Source organism: Lampetra fluviatilis, chromosome 6, assembly GCF_964198595.1.
Source record: "Lampetra fluviatilis chromosome 6, kcLamFluv1.1, whole genome shotgun sequence".
Taxonomy (NCBI): Eukaryota; Metazoa; Chordata; class Hyperoartia; order Petromyzontiformes; family Petromyzontidae; genus Lampetra; species Lampetra fluviatilis.
Window position 1 is genome coordinate 16,674,940 of NC_136280.1, and position 19,715 is coordinate 16,694,654.

The window sequence follows — 19,715 nt, forward strand, 5'->3', positions numbered from 1 at the left end:
ATCTACTCGTTGTTCTGAAGTCCATTGTAGCAGGCCGCAAACACGGCGTATTGATGAAGAAGCCTCAAGTTGTTGATTTATTTTCAATTGCGCTTGTGCACCGCTGCCAAAGCAGCAGAAGCATTGGGCACCCGAATGATTCGTTGCACTTTGAAAAGTGTAAAGCGATGCGTGCATTTATTATTTAAATAAATGATCATGAATTCATGAATGATTTCCAAGGTACCCTGAGCGACGTTAATCCGGCCCATTATGTCGTGGAGTTGGTGGGAGGAGACTGCGCATTCTTAAGGCGATGCAGACGAGTGGAGCAGCCTAGGACGGACATTCGCATACCTCGTTCCTGTCCTGCTAGAAGAGGCACATCTCAGTGAATGGTGTTGGCTCAAGGAGGTCGAGTGTGAGATCCACGGGGACCTTCGGAAAGCTCCGTTCGAGCCTGCAACGCAAACATCGGTGGTTCGTGCTCACTCACTCAATGGAAATGTTGTGCCACCAAGTCGATACATCTATTCTGTTCACGTTTACAGCAATTTCGAGCACTCTGCTTATTTTCTAATGGCAAGTGCTTGATTTTGTTGTGAACGAGTCAGACTCATCTACTCGTTGTTCTGAAGTCCATTGTAGCAGGCCGCAAACACAGCGTATTGATGAAGAAGCCTCAAGTTGTTGATTTGTTTTCAATTGCGCTTGTGCACCGCTGCCAAAGCAGCAGAAGCATTAGCACCCGAATGATTCGTTGCACTTTGAAAAGTGTAAAGCGATGCGTGCATTTATTATTTAAATTAATGATCATGAATTCGTGCATGATTTCGAAGGTACCCTGAGCGACGTTAATCCGGCCCATTATGTCGTGGATTTGGTGGGAGGAGACTGCGCATTCTTAAGGCGATGCAGACGAGTGGAGCAGCATAGGACGGACATTCGCATACCTCGTTCCTGTCCTGCTAGAAGAGGCACATCTCAGTGAATGGTGTTGGCTCAAGGAGGTCGAGTGTGAGATCCACGGGGACCTTCGGAAAGCTCCGTTCGAGCCTGCAACGCAAACATCGGTGGTTCGTGCTCACTCACTCAATGGAAATGTTGTGCCACCAAGTCGATAAATCTTTTCTGTTCACGTTAACAGCAATTTCGAGCACTCTGCTTATTTTCTAATGGCAAGTGCTTGATTTTGTTGTGAACGAGTCAGACTCATCTACTCGTTGTTCTGAAGTCCATTGTAGCAGGCCGCAAACACAGCGTATTGATGAAGAAGCCTCAAGTTGTTGATTTGTTTTCAATTGCGCTTGTGCACCGCTGCCAAAGCAGCAGAAGCATTAGCACCCGAATGATTCGTTGCACTTTGAAAAGTGTAAAGCGATGCGTGCATTTATTATTTAAATTAGTGATCATGAATTCATGAATGATTTCCAAGGTACCCTGAGCGACGTTAATCCGGCCCATTATGTCGTGGAGTTGGTGGGAGGAGACTGCGCATTCTTAAGGCGATGCAGACGAGTGGAGCAGCATAGGACGACATTCGCATACCTCGTTCCTGTCCTGCTAGAAGAGGCACATCTCAGTGAATGGTGTTGGCTCAAGGAGGTCGAGTGTGAGATCCACGGGGACCTTCGGAAAGCTCCGTTCGAGCCTGCAACGCAAACATCGGTGGTTCGTGCTCACTCACTCAATGGAAATGTTGTGCCACCAAGTCGATCAATCTTTTCTGTTCACGTTTACAGCAATTTCGAGCACTCTGCTTATTTTCTAATGCCAAGTGCTTGATTTTGTTGTGAACGAGTCAGACTCATCTACTCGTTGTTCTGAAGTCCATTGTAGCAGACCGCAAACACAGCGTATTGATGAAGAAGCCTCAAGTTGTTGATTTGTTTTCAATTGCGCTTGTGCACCGCTGCCAAAGCAGCAGAAGCATTAGCACCCAAATGATTCGTTGCACTTTGAAAAGTGTAAAGCGATGCGTGCATTTATTATTTAAATTAATGATCATGAATTCATGAATGATTTCCAAGGTACCCTGAGCGACGTTAATCCGGCCATTATGTCGTGGAGTTGGTGGGAGGAGACTGCGCATTCTTAAGGCGATGCAGACGAGTGGAGCAGCTTAGGACGGACATTCGCATACCTCGTTCCTGTCCTGCTAGAAGAGGCACATCTCAGTGAATGGTGTTGGCTCAAGGAGGTCGAGTGTGAGATCCACGGGGACCTTCGGAAAGCTCCGTTCGAGCCTGCAACGCAAACATCGGTGGTTCGAGCTCACTCACTCAATGGAAATGTTGTGCCACCAAGTCGATCAATCTTTTCTGTTCACGTTTATAGCAATTTCGAGCACTCTGCTTATTTTCTAATGCCAAGTGCTTGATTTTGTTGTGAACGAGTCAGACTCATTTACTCGTTGTTCTGAAGTCCATTGTAGCAGGCCGCAAACACGGCGTATTGATGAAGAAGCCTCAAGTTGTTGATTTGTTTTCAATTGCGCTTGTGCACCGCTGCCAAAGCAGCAGAAGCATTAGCACCCGAATGATTCGTTGCACTTTGAAAAGTGTAAAGCGATGCGTGCATTTATTATTTAAATTAATGATCATGAATTCATGAATGATTTCCAAGGTACCCTGAGCGACGTTAATCCGGCCCATTATGTCGTGGAGTTGGTGGGAGGAGACTGCGCTTTCTTAAGGCGATGCAGACGAGTGGAGCAGCATAGGACGGACATTCGCATACCTCGTCCCTGTCCTGCTAGAAGAGGCACATCTCAGTGAATGGTGTTGGCTCAAGGACGTTGAGTGTGAGATCCACGGGGACCTTCGGAAAGCTCCGTTCGAGCCTGCAACGCAAACATCGGTGGTTCGTGCTCACTCACTCAATGGAAATGTTGTGCCACCAAGTCGATAAATCTTTTCTGTTCACGTTTACAGCAATTTCGAGCACTCTGCTTATTTTCTAATGCCAAGTGCTTGATTTTGTTGTGAACGAGTCAGACTCATCTACTCGTTGTTCTGAAGTCCATTGTAGCAGGCCGCAAACACGGCGTATTGATGAAGAAGCCTCAAGTTGTTGATTTGTTTTCAATTGCGCTTGTGCACCGCTGCCAAAGCAGCAGAAGCATTAGCACCCAAATGATTCGTTGCACTTTGAAAAGTGTAAAGCGATGCGTGCATTTATTATTTAAATTAGTGATCATGAATTCATGAATGATTTCCAAGGTACCCTGAGCGACGTTAATCCGGCCCATTATGTCGTGGAGTTGGTGGGAGGAGACTGCGCTTTCTTAAGGCGATGCAGACGAGTGGAGCAGCATTGGACGGACATTCGCATACCTCGTTCCTGTCCTGCTAGAAGAGGCACATCTCAGTGAATGGTGTTGGCTCAAGGAGGTCGAGTGTGAGATCCACGGGGACCTTCGGAAAGCTCCGTTCGAGCCTGCAACGCAAACATCGGTGGTTCGTGCTCACTCACTCAATGGAAATGTTGTGCCACCAAGTCGATAAATCTTTTCTTTTCACGTTTACAGCAATTTCGAGCACTCTGCTTATTTTCTAATGCCAAGTGCTTGATTTTGTTGTGAACGAGTCAGACTCATCTACTCGTTGTTCTGAAGTCCATTGTAGCAGGCCGCAAACACGGCGTATTGATGAAGAAGCCTCAAGTTGTTGATTTATTTTCAATTGCGCTTGTGCACCGCTGCCAAAGCAGCAGAAGCATTAGCACCCGAATGATTCGTTGCACTTTGAAAAGTGTAAAGCGATGCGTGCATTTATTATTTAAATTAATGATCATGAATTCATGAATGATTTCCAAGGTACCCTGAGCGACGTTAATCCGGCCCATTATGTCGTGGAGTTGGTGGGAGGAGACTGCGCATTTTTAAGGCGATGTAGTCGAGTGGAGCAGCATAGGACGGACATTCGCATACCTCGTTCCTGTCCTGCTAGAAGAGGCACATCTCAGTGAATGGTGTTGGCTCAAGGAGGTCGAGTGTGAGATCCACGGGGACCTTCGGAAAGCTCCGTTCGAGCCTGCAACGCAAACATCGGTGGTTCGTGCTCACTCACTCAATGGAAATGTTGTGCCACCAAGTCGATCAATCTTTTCTGTTCACGTTTACAGCAATTTCTAGCACTCTGCTTATTTTCTAATGCCAAGTGCTTGATTTTGTTGTGAACGAGTCAGACTCATCTACTCGTTGTTCTGAAGTCCATTGTAGCAAGCCGCAAACACGGCGTATTGATGAAGAAGCCTCAAGTTGTTGATTTGTTTTCAATTGCGCTTGTGCACCGCTGCCAAAGCAGCAGAAGCATTAGCACTCGAATGATTCGTTGCACTTTGAAAAGTGTAAAGCGATGCGTGCATTTATTATTTTAATTAATGATCATGAATGCATGAATGATTTCCAAGGTACCCTGAGCGACGTTAATCTGGCACATTATGTCGTGGAGTTGGTGGGAGGAGACTGCGCATTCTTAAGGCGATGCAGACGAGTGGAGCAGCATAGGACGGACATTCGCATACCTCGTTCCTGTCCTGCTAGAAGAGGCACATCTCAGTGAATGGTGTTGGCTCAAGGAGGTCGAGTGTGAGATCCACGGGGACCTTCGGAAAGCTCCGTTCGAGCCTGCAACGCAAACATCGGTGGTTCGTGCTCACTCACTCAATGGAAATGTTGTGCCACCAAGTCGATCAATCTTTTCTGTTCACGTTTACAGCAATTTTGAGCACTCTGCTTATTTTCTAATGCCAAGTGCTTGATTTTGTTGTGAACGAGTCAGACTCATCTACTCGTTGTTCTGAAGTCCATTGTAGCAGACCGCAAACACGGCGTATTGATGAAGAAGCCTCAAGTTGTTGATTTGTTTTCAATTGCGCTTGTGCACCGCTGCCAAAGCAGCAGAAGCATTAGCACCCAAATGATTCGTTGCACTTTGAAAAGTGTAAAGCGATGCGTGCATTTATTATTTAAATTAGTGATCATGAATTCATGAATGATTTCCAAGGTACCCTGAGCGACGTTAATCCGGCCCATTATGTCGTGGAGTTGGTGGGAGGAGACTGCGCTTTCTTAAGGCGATGCAGACGAGTGGAGCAGCATAGGACGGACATTCGCATACCTCGTCCCTGTCCTGCTAGAAGAGGCACATCTCAGTGAATGGTGTTGGCTCAAGGACGTTGAGTGTGAGATCCACGGGGACCTTCGGAAAGCTCCGTTCGAGCCTGCAACGCAAACATCGGTGGTTCGTGCTCACTCACTCAATGGAAATGTTGTGCCACCAAGTCGATAAATCTTTTCTGTTCACGTTTACAGCAATTTCGAGCACTCTGCTTATTTTCTAATGCCAAGTGCTTGATTTTGTTGTGAACGAGTCAGACTCATCTACTCGTTGTTCTGAAGTCCATTGTAGCAGGCCGCAAACACGGCGTATTGATGAAGAAGCCTCAAGTTGTTGAGTTGTTTTCAATTGCGCTTGTGCACCGCTGCCAAAGCAGCAGAAGCATTAGCACCCGAATGATTCGTTGCACTTTGAAAAGTGTAAAGCGATGCGTGCATTTATTATTTAAATAAATGATCATGAATTCGTGCATGATTTCCAAGGTACCCTGAGCGACGTTAATCCGGCCCATTATGTCGTGGAGTTGGTGGGAGGAGACTGCACATTCTTAAGGCGATGCAGACGAGTGGAGCAGCATAGGACGGACATTCACATACCTCGTTCCTGTCCTGCTAGAAGAGGCACATCTCAGTGAATGGTGTTGGCTCAAGGAGGTCGAGTATGAGATCCACGGGGACCTTCGGAAAGCTCCGATCGAGCCTGCAACGCAAACATCGGTGGTTCGTGCTCACTCACTCAATGGAAATGTTGTGCCACCAAGTCGATAAATCTTTTCTGTTCACATTTACAGCAATTTCGAGCACTCTGCTTATTTTCTAATGCCAAGTGCTTGATTTTGTTGTGAACGAGTCAGACTCATCTACTCGTTGTTCTGAAGTCCATTGTAGCAGGCCGCAAACACGGCGTATTGATGAAGAAGCCTCAAGTTGTTGATTTGTTTTCAATTGCGCTTGTGCACCGCTGCCAAAGCAGCAGAAGCATTGGCACCCGAATGATTCGTTGCACTTTGAAAAGTGTAAAGCGATGCGTGCATTTATTATTTAAATAAATGATCATGAATTCGTGCATGATTTCCAAGGTACCCTGAGCAACGTTAATCCGGCCCATTATGTCGTGGAGTTGGTGGGAGGAGACTGCACATTCTTAAGGCGATGCAGACGAGTGGAGCAGCATAGGACGGACATTCACATACCTCGTTCCTGTCCTGCTAGAAGAGGCACATCTCAGTGAATGGTGTTGGCTCAAGGAGGTCGAGTATGAGATCCACGGGGACCTTCGGAAAGCTCCGATCGAGCCTGCAACGCAAACATCGGTGGTTCGTGCTCACTCACTCAATGGAAATGTTGTGCCACCAAGTCGATAAATCTTTTCTGTTCACATTTACAGCAATTTCGAGCACTCTGCTTATTTTCTAATGCCAAGTGCTTGATTTTGTTGTGAACGAGTCAGACTCATCTACTCGTTGTTCTGAAGTCCATTGTAGCAGGCCGCAAACACGGCGTATTGATGAAGAAGCCTCAAGTTGTTGATTTGTTTTCAATTGCGCTTGTGCACCGCTGCCAAAGCAGCAGAAGCATTGGCACCCGAATGATTCGTTGCACTTTGAAAAGTGTAAAGCGATGCGTGCATTTATTATTTAAATAAATGATCATGAATTCATGAATGATTTCCAAGGTACCCTGAGCAACGTTAATCCGGCCCATTATGTCGTGGAGTTGGTGGGAGGAGACTGCGCATTCTTAAGGCGATGCAGACGAGTGGAGCAGCCTAGGACGGACATTCGCATACCTCGTTCCTGTCCTGCTAGAAGAGGCACATCTCAGTGAATGGTGTTGGCTCAAGGAGGTCGAGTGTGAGATCCACGGGGACCTTCGGAAAGCTCCGTTCGAGCCTGCAACGCAAACATCGGTGGTTCGTGCTCACTCAATGGAAATGTTGTGCCACCAAGTCGATACATCTTTTCTGTTCACGTTTACAGCAATTTCGAGCACTCTGCTTATTTTCTAATGCCAAGTGCTTGATTTTGTTGTGAACGAGAGTCAGACTAATCTACTCGTTGTTCTGAAGTCCATTGTAGCAGGCCGCAAACACAGCGTATTGATGAAGAAGCCTCAAGTTGTTGATTTGTTTTCAATTGCGCTTGTGCACCGCTGCCAAAGCAGCAGAAGCATTAGCACCCGAATGATTCGTTGCACTTTAAAAAGTGTAAAGCGATGCGTGCATTTATTATTTAAATTAGTGATCATGAATTCATGAATGATTTCCAAGGTACCCTGAGCGACGTTAATCCGGCCCATTATGTCGTGGAGTTGGTGGGAGGAGACTGCGCATTCTTAAGGCGATGCAGACGAGTGGAGCAGCATAGGACGACATTCGCATACCTCGTTCCTGTCCTGCTAGAAGAGGCACATCTCAGTGAATGGTGTTGGCTCAAGGAGGTCGAGTGTGAGATCCACGGGGACCTTCGGAAAGCTCCGTTCGAGCCTGCAACGCAAACATCGGTGGTTCGTGCTCACTCAATGGAAATGTTGTGCCACCAAGTCGATAAATCTTTTCTGTTCACGTTTACAGCAATTTCGAGCACTCTGCTTATTTTCTAATGCCAAGTGCTTGATTTTGTTGTGAACGAGTCAGACTCATCTACTCGTTGTTCTGGAGTCCATTGTAGCAGGCCGCAAACACAGCGTATTGATGAAGAAGCCTCAAGTTGTTGAGTTGTTTTCAATTGCGCTTGTGCACCGCTGCCAAAGCAGCAGCATTAGCACCCGAATGATTCGTTGCACTTTGAAAAGTGTAAAGCGATGCGTGCATTTATTATTTAAATTAATGATCATGAATTCATGAATGAAGAGGCACATCTCAGTGAATGGTGTTGGCTCAAGGAGGTCGAGTGTGAGATCCACGGGGACCTTCGGAAAGCTCCGTTCGAGCCTGCAACGCAAACATCGGTGGTTCGTGCTCACTCACTCAATGGAAATGTTGTGCCACCAAGTCGATACATCTTTTCTGTTCCTGATTTTCAGGCTTGCTTGCCGTGCCATCGCATTCGCAGCACCACGTCTGTTGACCACTCATTGGTATGCTAATTTTTTCTCTAACCCTCCTCCCTCTCTCTGCCTCCGCCCCCCCCCTCTGTCTATTTAAGGCCACCACACAGAGACGATCACCCCTCTCTGTTACCTGTGTTGCTCTCGCTATGTATCTTTGTGATATCTGTCTGCTAATATGTCTGTCTATAGTTTTCTGGTTAGATTTTATGTCGCTATTTCATTATACCTGATGATGATTGCTTGTGTTGCAATCGAAACGTCGTATTCTATTATTTAATTTAATTTATTATTTCATCTTTAGACGTGACTTAACCGAAAGAAACAAATAATAATTCCTGCAGTCACGAAAGTTCTAAAATTAAGATTGACTTTTCTGTTCACGTTTACAGCAATTTCGAGCACTCTGCTTATTTGCTGATGCCAAGTGCTTGATTTTGTTGTGAACGAGAGTCAGACTCATCTACTCGTTGTTCTGAAGTCCATTGTAGCAGGCCGCAAACACAGCGTATTGATGAAGAAGCCTCAAGTTGTTGATTTGTTTTCAATTGCGCTTGTGCACCGCTGCCAAAGCAGCAGAAGCATTAGCACCCGAATGATTCGTTTCACTTTGAAAAATGTAAAGCGATGCGTGCATTTATTATTTAAATTAATGATCATGAATTCATGAATGATTTCCAAGGTACCCTGAGCAACGTTAATCCGGCCCATTATGTCGTGGAGTTGGTGGGAGGAGACTGCGCATTCTTAAGGCGATGCAGACGAGTGGAGCAGCCTAGGACGGACATTCGCATACCTCGTTCCAGTCCTGCTAGAAGAGGCACATCTCAGTGAATGGTGTTGGCTCAAGGAGGTCGAGTGTGAGATCCACGGGGACCTTCGGAAAGCTCCGTTCGAGCCTGCAACGCAAACATCGGTGGTTCGTGCTCACTCACTCAATGGAAATGTTGTGCCACCAAGTCGATCAATCTTTTCTGTTCACGTTTACAGCAATTTCGAGCACTCTGCTTATTTTCTAATGCCAAGTGCTTGATTTTGTTGTGAACGAGTCAGACTCATCTACTCGTTGTTCTGAAGTCCATTGTAGCAGACCGCAAACACGGCGTATTGATGAAGAAGCCTCAAGTTGTTGATTTGTTTTCAATTGCGCTTGTGCACCGCTGCCAAAGCAGCAGAAGCATTAGCACCCAAATGATTCGTTGCACTTTGAAAAGTGTAAAGCGATGCGTGCATTTATTATTTAAATTAGTGATCATGAATTCATGAATGATTTCCAAGGTACCCTGAGCGACGTTAATCCGGCCCATTATGTCGTGGAGTTGGTGGGAGGAGACTGCGCTTTCTTAAGGCGATGCAGACGAGTGGAGCAGCATAGGACGGACATTCGCATACCTCGTCCCTGTCCTGCTAGAAGAGGCACATCTCAGTGAATGGTGTTGGCTCAAGGACGTTGAGTGTGAGATCCACGGGGACCTTCGGAAAGCTCCGATCGAGCCTGCAACGCAAACATCGGTGGTTCGTGCTCACTCACTCAATGGAAATGTTGTGCCACCAAGTCGATAAATCTTTTCTGTTCACATTTACAGCAATTTCGAGCACTCTGCTTATTTTCTAATGCCAAGTGCTTGATTTTGTTGTGAACGAGTCAGACTCATCTACTCGTTGTTCTGAAGTCCATTGTAGCAGGCCGCAAACACGGCGTATTGATGAAGAAGCCTCAAGTTGTTGATTTGTTTTCAATTGCGCTTGTGCACCGCTGCCAAAGCAGCAGAAGCATTGGCACCCGAATGATTCGTTGCACTTTGAAAAGTGTAAAGCGATGCGTGCATTTATTATTTAAATAAATGATCATGAATTCGTGCATGATTTCCAAGGTACCCTGAGCAACGTTAATCCGGCCCATTATGTCGTGGAGTTGGTGGGAGGAGACTGCACATTCTTAAGGCGATGCAGACGAGTGGAGCAGCATAGGACGGACATTCACATACCTCGTTCCTGTCCTGCTAGAAGAGGCACATCTCAGTGAATGGTGTTGGCTCAAGGAGGTCGAGTATGAGATCCACGGGGACCTTCGGAAAGCTCCGATCGAGCCTGCAACGCAAACATCGGTCGTTCGTGCTCACTCACTCAATGGAAATGTTGTGCCACCAAGTCGATAAATCTTTTCTGTTCACATTTACAGCAATTTCGAGCACTCTGCTTATTTTCTAATGCCAAGTGCTTGATTTTGTTGTGAACGAGTCAGACTCATCTACTCGTTGTTCTGAAGTCCATTGTAGCAGGCCGCAAACACGGCGTATTGATGAAGAAGCCTCAAGTTGTTGATTTGTTTTCAATTGCGCTTGTGCACCGCTGCCAAAGCAGCAGAAGCATTGGCACCCGAATGATTCGTTGCACTTTGAAAAGTGTAAAGCGATGCGTGCATTTATTATTTAAATAAATGATCATGAATTCATGAATGATTTCCAAGGTACCCTGAGCAACGTTAATCCGGCCCATTATGTCGTGGAGTTGGTGGGAGGAGACTGCGCATTCTTAAGGCGATGCAGACGAGTGGAGCAGCCTAGGACGGACATTCGCATACCTCGTTCCTGTCCTGCTAGAAGAGGCACATCTCAGTGAATGGTGTTGGCTCAAGGAGGTCGAGTGTGAGATCCACGGGGACCTTCGGAAAGCTCCGTTCGAGCCTGCAACGCAAACATCGGTGGTTCGTGCTCACTCAATGGAAATGTTGTGCCACCAAGTCGATACATCTTTTCTGTTCACGTTTACAGCAATTTCGAGCACTCTGCTTATTTTCTAATGCCAAGTGCTTGATTTTGTTGTGAACGAGAGTCAGACTAATCTACTCGTTGTTCTGAAGTCCATTGTAGCAGGCCGCAAACACAGCGTATTGATGAAGAAGCCTCAAGTTGTTGATTTGTTTTCAATTGCGCTTGTGCACCGCTGCCAAAGCAGCAGAAGCATTAGCACCCGAATGATTCGTTGCACTTTAAAAAGTGTAAAGCGATGCGTGCATTTATTATTTAAATTAGTGATCATGAATTCATGAATGATTTCCAAGGTACCCTGAGCGACGTTAATCCGGCCCATTATGTCGTGGAGTTGGTGGGAGGAGACTGCGCATTCTTAAGGCGATGCAGACGAGTGGAGCAGCATAGGACGACATTCGCATACCTCGTTCCTGTCCTGCTAGAAGAGGCACATCTCAGTGAATGGTGTTGGCTCAAGGAGGTCGAGTGTGAGATCCACGGGGACCTTCGGAAAGCTCCGTTCGAGCCTGCAACGCAAACATCGGTGGTTCGTGCTCACTCAATGGAAATGTTGTGCCACCAAGTCGATAAATCTTTTCTGTTCACGTTTACAGCAATTTCGAGCACTCTGCTTATTTTCTAATGCCAAGTGCTTGATTTTGTTGTGAACGAGTCAGACTCATCTACTCGTTGTTCTGGAGTCCATTGTAGCAGGCCGCAAACACAGCGTATTGATGAAGAAGCCTCAAGTTGTTGAGTTGTTTTCAATTGCGCTTGTGCACCGCTGCCAAAGCAGCAGCATTAGCACCCGAATGATTCGTTGCACTTTGAAAAGTGTAAAGCGATGCGTGCATTTATTATTTAAATTAATGATCATGAATTCATGAATGAAGAGGCACATCTCAGTGAATGGTGTTGGCTCAAGGAGGTCGAGTGTGAGATCCACGGGGACCTTCGGAAAGCTCCGTTCGAGCCTGCAACGCAAACATCGGTGGTTCGTGCTCACTCACTCAATGGAAATGTTGTGCCACCAAGTCGATACATCTTTTCTGTTCCTGATTTTCAGGCTTGCTTGCCGTGCCATCGCATTCGCAGCACCACGTCTGTTGACCACTCATTGGTATGCTAATTTTTTCTCTAACCCTCCTCCCTCTCTCTGCCTCCGCCCCCCCCCCTCTGTCTATTTAAGGCCACCACACAGAGACGATCACCCCTCTCTGTTACCTGTGTTGCTCTCGCTATGTATCTTGGTGATATCTGTCTGCTAATATGTCTGTCTATAGTTTTCTGGTTAGATTTTATGTCGCTATTTCATTATACCTGATGATGATTGCTTGTGTTGCAATCGAAACGTCGTATTCTATTATTTAATTTAATTTATTATTTCATCTTTAGACGTGACTTAACCGAAAGAAACAAATAATAATTCCTGCAGTCACGAAAGTTCTAAAATTAAGATTGACTTTTCTGTTCACGTTTACAGCAATTTCGAGCACTCTGCTTATTTGCTGATGCCAAGTGCTTGATTTTGTTGTGAACGAGAGTCAGACTAATCTACTCGTTGTTCTGAAGTCCATTGTAGCAGGCCGCAAACACAGCGTATTGATGAAGAAGCCTCAAGTTGTTGATTTGTTTTCAATTGCGCTTGTGCACCGCTGCCAAAGCAGCAGAAGCATTAGCACCCGAATGATTCGTTTCACTTTGAAAAATGTAAAGCGATGCGTGCATTTATTATTTAAATTAATGATCATGAATTCATGAATGATTTCCAAGGTACCCTGAGCAACGTTAATCCGGCCCATTATGTCGTGGAGTTGGTGGGAGGAGACTGCGCATTCTTAAGGCGATGCAGACGAGTGGAGCAGCCTAGGACGGACATTCGCATACCTCGTTCCAGTCCTGCTAGAAGAGGCACATCTCAGTGAATGGTGTTGGCTCAAGGAGGTCGAGTGTGAGATCCACGGGGACCTTCGGAAAGCTCCGTTCGAGCCTGCAACGCAAACATCGGTGGTTCGTGCTCACTCACTCAATGGAAATGTTGTGCCACCAAGTCGATCAATCTTTTCTGTTCACGTTTACAGCAATTTCGAGCACTCTGCTTATTTTCTAATGCCAAGTGCTTGATTTTGTTGTGAACGAGTCAGACTCATCTACTCGTTGTTCTGAAGTCCATTGTAGCAGACCGCAAACACGGCGTATTGATGAAGAAGCCTCAAGTTGTTGATTTGTTTTCAATTGCGCTTGTGCACCGCTGCCAAAGCAGCAGAAGCATTAGCACCCACATGATTCGTTGCACTTTGAAAAGTGTAAAGCGATGCGTGCATTTATTATTTAAATTAGTGATCATGAATTCATGAATGATTTCCAAGGTACCCTGAGCGACGTTAATCCGGCCCATTATGTCGTGGAGTTGGTGGGAGGAGACTGCGCTTTCTTAAGGCGATGCAGACGAGTGGAGCAGCATAGGACGGACATTCGCATACCTCGTCCCTGTCCTGCTAGAAGAGGCACATCTCAGTGAATGGTGTTGGCTCAAGGACGTTGAGTGTGAGATCCACGGGGACCTTCGGAAAGCTCCGTTCGAGCCTGCAACGCTAACATCGGTGGTTCGTGCTCACTCACTCAATGGAAATGTTGTGCCACCAAGTCGATAAATCTTTTCTGTTCACGTTTACAGCAATTTCGAGCACTCTGCTTATTTTCTAATGCCAAGTGCTTGATTTTGTTGTGAACGAGTCAGACTCATCTACTCGTTGTTCTGAAGTCCATTGTAGCAGGCCGCAAACACGGCGTATTGATGAAGAAGCCTCAAGTTGTTGATTTGTTTTCAATTGCGCTTGTGCACCGCTGCCAAAGCAGCAGAAGCATTAGCACCCGAATGATTCGTTTCACTTTGAAAAGTGTAAAGCGATGCGTGCATTTATTATTTAAATAAATGATCATGAATTCATGAATGATTTCCAAGGTACCCTGAGCGACGTTAATCCGGCCCATTATGTCGTGGAGTTGGTGGGAGGAGACTGCGCATTCTTAAGGCGATGCAGACGAGTGGAGCAGCCTAGGACGGACATTCGCATACCTCGTTCCTGTCCTGCTAGAAGAGGCACATCTCAATGAATGGTGTTGGCTCAAGGAGGTCGAGTGTGAGATCCACGGGGACCTTCGGAAAGCTCCGTTCGAGCCTGCAACGCAAACATCGGTGGTTCTTGCTCACTCACTCAATGGAAATGTTGTGCCACCAAGTCGATACATCTTTTCTGTTCACGTTTACAGCAATTTCGAGCACTCTGCTTATTTTCTAATGCCAAGTGCTTGATTTTGTTGTGAACGAGTCAGACTCATCTACTTGTTGTTCTGAAGTCCATTGTAGCAGGCCGCAAACACGGCGTATTGATGAAGAAGCCTCAAGTTGTTGAGTTGTTTTCAATTGCGCTTGTGCACCGCTGCCAAAGCAGCAGAAGCATTAGCACCCAAATGATTCGTTGCACTTTGAAAAGTGTAAAGCGATGCGTGCATTTATTATTTAAATTAGTGATCATGAATTCATGAATGATTTCCAAGGTACCCTGAGCGACGTTAATCCGGCCCATTATGTCGTGGAGTTGGTGGGAGGAGACTGCGTATTCTTAAGGCGATGCAGACGAGTGGAGCAGCATAGGACGGACATTCGCATACCTCGTTCCTGTCCTGCTAGAAGAGGCACATCTCAGTGAATGGTGTTGGCTCAAGGAGGTCGAGTGTGAGATCCACGGGGACCTTCGGAAAGCTCCGTTCGAGCCTGCAACGCAAACATCGGTGGTTCGTGCTCACTCACTCAATGGAAATGTTGTGCCATCAAGTCGATACATCTTTTCTGTTCACGTTTACAGCAATTTCGAGCACTCTGCTTATTTTCTAATGCCAAGTGCTTGATTTTGTTGTGGGCGAGTCAGACTCATCTACTCGTTGTTCTGAAGTCCATTGTAGCAGGCCGCAAACACAGCGTATTGATGAAGAAGCCTCAAGTTGTTGATTTGTTTTCAATTGCTCTTGTGCACCGCTGCCAAAGCAGCAGAAGCATTAGCACCCGAATGATTCGTTGCACTTTGAAAAGTGTAAAGCGATGCGTGCATTTATTATTTAAATTAATGATCATGAATTCATGAATGATTTCCAAGGTACCCTGAGCGACGTTAATCCGGCCATTATGTCGTGGAGTTGGTGGGAGGAGACTGCGCATTCTTAAGGCGATGCAGACGAGTGGAGCAGCTTAGGACGGACATTCGCATACCTCGTTCCTGTCCTGCTAGAAGAGGCACATCTCAGTGAATGGTGTTGGCTCAAGGAGGTCGAGTGTGAGATCCACGGGGACCTTCGGAAAGCTCCGTTCGAGCCTGCAACGCAAACATCGGTGGTTCGTGCTCACTCAATGGAAATGTTGTGCCACCAAGTCGATAAATCTTTTCTGTTCACGTTTACAGCAATTTCGAGCACTCTGCTTATTTGCTAATGCCAAGTGCTTGATTTTGTTGTGAACGAGAGTCAGACTAATCTACTCGTTGTTCTGAAGTCCATTGTAGCAGGCCGCAAACACAGCGTATTGATGAAGAAGCCTCAAGTTGTTGATTTGTTTTCAATTGCGCTTGTGCACCGCTGCCAAAGCAGCAGAAGCATTGGCACCCGAATGATTCGTTTCACTTTGAAAAGTGTAAAGCGATGCGTGCATTTATTATTTAAATAAATGATCATGAATTCATGAATGATTTCCAAGGTACCCTGAGCGACGTTAATCCGGCCCATTATGTCGTGGAGTTGGTGGGAGGAGACTGCGCATTCTTAAGGCGATGCAGACGAGTGGAGCAGCCTAGGACGGACATTCGCATACCTCGTTTCTGTCCTGCTAGAAGAGGCACATCTCAGTGAATGGTGTTGGCTCAAGGAGGTCGAGTGTGAGATCCACGGGGACCTTCGGAAAGCTCCGTTAGAGCCTGCAACGCAAACATCGGTGGTTCGTGCTCACTCACTCAATGGAAATGTTGTGCCACCAAGTCGATAAATCTTTTCTGTTCACGTTTACAGCAATTTCGAGCACTCTGCTTATTTTCTAATGCCAAGTGCTTGATTTTGTTGTGAACGAGTCAGACTCATCTACTCGTTGTTCTGGAGTCCATTGTAGCAGGCCGCAAACACAGCGTATTGATGAATAAGCCTCAAGTTGTTGAGTTGTTTTCAATTGCGCTTGTGCACCGCTGCCAAAGCAGCAGCATTAGCACCCGAATGATTCGTTGCACTTTGAAAAGTGTAAAGCGATGCGTGCATTTATTATTTAAATTAATGATCATGAATTCATGAATGAAGAGGCACATCTCAGTGAATGGTGTTGGCTCAAGGAGGTCGAGTGTGAGATCCACGGGGACCTTCGGAAAGCTCCGTTCGAGCCTGCAACGCAAACATCGGTGGTTCGTGCTCACTCACTCAATGGAAATGTTGTGCCACCAAGTCGATACATCTTTTCTGTTCCTGATTTTCAGGCTTGCTTGCCGTGCCATCGCATTCGCAGCACCACGTCTGTTGACCACTCATTGGTATGCTAATTTTTTCTCTAACCCTCCTCCCTCTCTCTGCCTCCGCCCCCCCCCCCTCTGTCTATTTAAGGCCACCACACAGAGACGATCACCCCTCTCTGTTACCTGTGTTGCTCTCGCTATGTATCTTGGTGATATCTGTCTGCTAATATGTCTGTCTATAGTTTTCTGGTTAGATTTTATGTCGCTATTTCATTATACCTGATGATGATTGCTTGTGTTGCAATCGAAACGTCGTATTCTATTATTTAATTTAATTTATTATTTCATCTTTAGACGTGACTTAACCGAAAGAAACAAATAATAATTCCTGCAGTCACGAAAGTTCTAAAATTAAGATTGACTTTTCTGTTCACGTTTACAGCAATTTCGAGCACTCTGCTTATTTGCTGATGCCAAGTGCTTGATTTTGTTGTGAACGAGAGTCAGACTAATCTACTCGTTGTTCTGAAGTCCATTGTAGCAGGCCGCAAACACAGCGTATTGATGAAGAAGCCTCAAGTTGTTGATTTGTTTTCAATTGCGCTTGTGCACCGCTGCCAAAGCAGCAGAAGCATTAGCACCCGAATGATTCGTTTCACTTTGAAAAATGTAAAGCGATGCGTGCATTTATTATTTAAATTAATGATCATGAATTCATGAATGATTTCCAAGGTACCCTGAGCAACGTTAATCCGGCCCATTATGTCGTGGAGTTGGTGGGAGGAGACTGCGCATTCTTAAGGCGATGCAGACGAGTGGAGCAGCCTAGGACGGACATTCGCATACCTCGTTCCAGTCCTGCTAGAAGAGGCACATCTCAGTGAATGGTGTTGGCTCAAGGAGGTCGAGTGTGAGATCCACGGGGACCTTCGGAAAGCTCCGTTCGAGCCTGCAACGCAAACATCGGTGGTTCGTGCTCACTCACTCAATGGAAATGTTGTGCCACCAAGTCGATCAATCTTTTCTGTTCACGTTTACAGCAATTTCGAGCACTCTGCTTATTTTCTAATGCCAAGTGCTTGATTTTGTTGTGAACGAGTCAGACTCATCTACTCGTTGTTCTGAAGTCCATTGTAGCAGACCGCAAACACGGCGTATTGATGAAGAAGCCTCAAGTTGTTGATTTGTTTTCAATTGCGCTTGTGCACCGCTGCCAAAGCAGCAGAAGCATTAGCACCCAAATGATTCGTTGCACTTTGAAAAGTGTAAAGCGATGCGTGCATTTATTATTTAAATTAGTGATCATGAATTCATGAATGATTTCCAAGGTACCCTGAGCGACGTTAATCCGGCCCATTATGTCGTGGAGTTGGTGGGAGGAGACTGCGCATTCTTAAGGCGATGCAGACGAGTGGAGCAGCCTAGGACGGACATTCGCATACCTCGTTCCTGTCCTGCTAGAAGAGGCACATCTCAATGAATGGTGTTGGCTCAAGGAGGTCGAGTGTGAGATCCACGGGGACCTTCGGAAAGCTCCGTTCGAGCCTGCAACGCAAACATCGGTGGTTCTTGCTCACTCACTCAATGGAAATGTTGTGCCACCAAGTCGATACATCTTTTCTGTTCACGTTTACAGCAATTTCGAGCACTCTGCTTATTTTCTAATGCCAAGTGCTTGATTTTGTTGTGAACGAGTCAGACTCATCTACTTGTTGTTCTGAAGTCCATTGTAGCAGGCCGCAAACACGGCGTATTGATGAAGAAGCCTCAAGTTGTTGAGTTGTTTTCAATTGCGCTTGTGCACCGCTGCCAAAGCAGCAGAAGCATTAGCACCCAAATGATTCGTTGCACTTTGAAAAGTGTAAAGCGATGCGTGCATTTATTATTTAAATTAGTGATCATGAATTCATGAATGATTTCCAAGGTACCCTGAGCGACGTTAATCCGGCCCATTATGTCGTGGAGTTGGTGGGAGGAGACTGCGTATTCTTAAGGCGATGCAGACGAGTGGAGCAGCATAGGACGGACATTCGCATACCTCGTTCCTGTCCTGCTAGAAGAGGCACATCTCAGTGAATGGTGTTGGCTCAAGGAGGTCGAGTGTGAGATCCACGGGGACCTTCGGAAAGCTCCGTTCGAGCCTGCAACGCAAACATCGGTGGTTCGTGCTCACTCACTCAATGGAAATGTTGTGCCATCAAGTCGATACATCTTTTCTGTTCACGTTTACAGCAATTTCGAGCACTCTGCTTATTTTCTAATGCCAAGTGCTTGATTTTGTTGTGGGCGAGTCAGACTCATCTACTCGTTGTTCTGAAGTCCATTGTAGCAGGCCGCAAACACAGCGTATTGATGAAGAAGCCTCAAGTTGTTGATTTGTTTTCAATTGCTCTTGTGCACCGCTGCCAAAGCAGCAGAAGCATTAGCACCCGAATGATTCGTTGCACTTTGAAAAGTGTAAAGCGATGCGTGCATTTATTATTTAAATTAATGATCATGAATTCATGAATGATTTCCAAGGTACCCTGAGCGACGTTAATCCGGCCATTATGTCGTGGAGTTGGTGGGAGGAGACTGCGCATTCTTAAGGCGATGCAGACGAGTGGAGCAGCTTAGGACGGACATTCGCATACCTCGTTCCTGTCCTGCTAGAAGAGGCACATCTCAGTGAATGGTGTTGGCTCAAGGAGGTCGAGTGTGAGATCCACGGGGACCTTCGGAAAGCTCCGTTCGAGCCTGCAACGCAAACATCGGTGGTTCGTGCTCACTCAATGGAAATGTTGTGCCACCAAGTCGATAAATCTTTTCTGTTCACGTTTACAGCAATTTCGAGCACTCTGCTTATTTGCTAATGCCAAGTGCTTGATTTTGTTGTGAACGAGAGTCAGACTAATCTACTCGTTGTTCTGAAGTCCATTGTAGCAGGCCGCAAACACAGCGTATTGATGAAGAAGCCTCAAGTTGTTGATTTGTTTTCAATTGCGCTTGTGCACCGCTGCCAAAGCAGCAGAAGCATTGGCACCCGAATGATTCGTTTCACTTTGAAAAGTGTAAAGCGATGCGTGCATTTATTATTTAAATAAATGATCATGAATTCATGAATGATTTCCAAGGTACCCTGAGCGACGTTAATCCGGCCCATTATGTCGTGGAGTTGGTGGGAGGAGACTGCGCATTCTTAAGGCGATGCAGACGAGTGGAGCAGCCTAGGACGGACATTCGCATACCTCGTTTCTGTCCTGCTAGAAGAGGCACATCTCAGTGAATGGTGTTGGCTCAAGGAGGTCGAGTGTGAGATCCACGGGGACCTTCGGAAAGCTCCGTTAG